This window comes from Corvus brachyrhynchos, unplaced genomic scaffold (assembly GCF_000691975.1).
Source record: "Corvus brachyrhynchos isolate BGI_N302 unplaced genomic scaffold, ASM69197v1 scaffold150, whole genome shotgun sequence".
NCBI lineage: Eukaryota > Metazoa > Chordata > Aves > Passeriformes > Corvidae > Corvus > Corvus brachyrhynchos.
In genome coordinates, this window is record NW_008236162.1 from 1,737,526 (window position 1) to 1,738,244 (window position 719).

Sequence of the window (719 nt, forward strand, 5' to 3'; positions counted from 1 at the left end):
AGGAAAAATTTAACAACCTCTTCCCCGAGTCATTCCCAGCACGGGACAGAAATCAGAAAAAAGCCCAGCAGGACTTTATGATATTAAAGAGCCCAAATCCCATCCCAGATGTGCAGTCAGACACATTTTACACATAAACTGGAGCGTGGGGAGGCTGGGAATGCCTGACCCCAAGGCCTTGGACTCTCATTCCTGCCTGCATCCATCTGGGAAAGGCTGGGAAGCACCAGCAGAAGGCTGCTGCTGGTCCCCTTCCTCCCAGTGCTCCAGAAACTGGGAATAACACAAGAACGGATCAACAAACCCCACGTTCAGTGTCACTGCTGTCACACGGGGTTTGTCCCCGAGCGTTTGACAGCTGCACAGGTGATTTCTTTGCCAAGTATTTTACAAAAAAAAAAGCACTGAAACAAATATTTAAGGTCACGAGAAGCTGGCAGGGAGCTGAGCCCGGCACTGCCACCCCCGCTCCATCCAGCAGCCTGGGCTTGGCCACCCCAAGGGCTCCAAAGGTCACTGGATCGGGAACAGATCCAGGCGAACCCAGGGTGAGCGGTGGTCAGTGTAAAAGCCACAGATGGCCACAAAACACCGCTTGAAGGAGCGACCAGAGGAGGGGATCCCACACCAACCCCAGGGGATGCTCCGAGCACCTGGAGCTCCATGGCCAGACCCCAAATGCTGCCGCTTTCACCCCAAAAACAAGACGCAAACCACGA

At 54.1% G+C, this 719-nt stretch overlaps 1 protein-coding gene across 1 annotated transcript in view; it reads right to left on the reverse strand.

The window, feature by feature from the left end:
- Positions 1–719, reverse strand: part of R3HCC1 (R3H domain and coiled-coil containing 1) — an 8,857-nt gene that overhangs the window by 6,584 nt on the left and 1,554 nt on the right. The window lies entirely within an intron of this gene.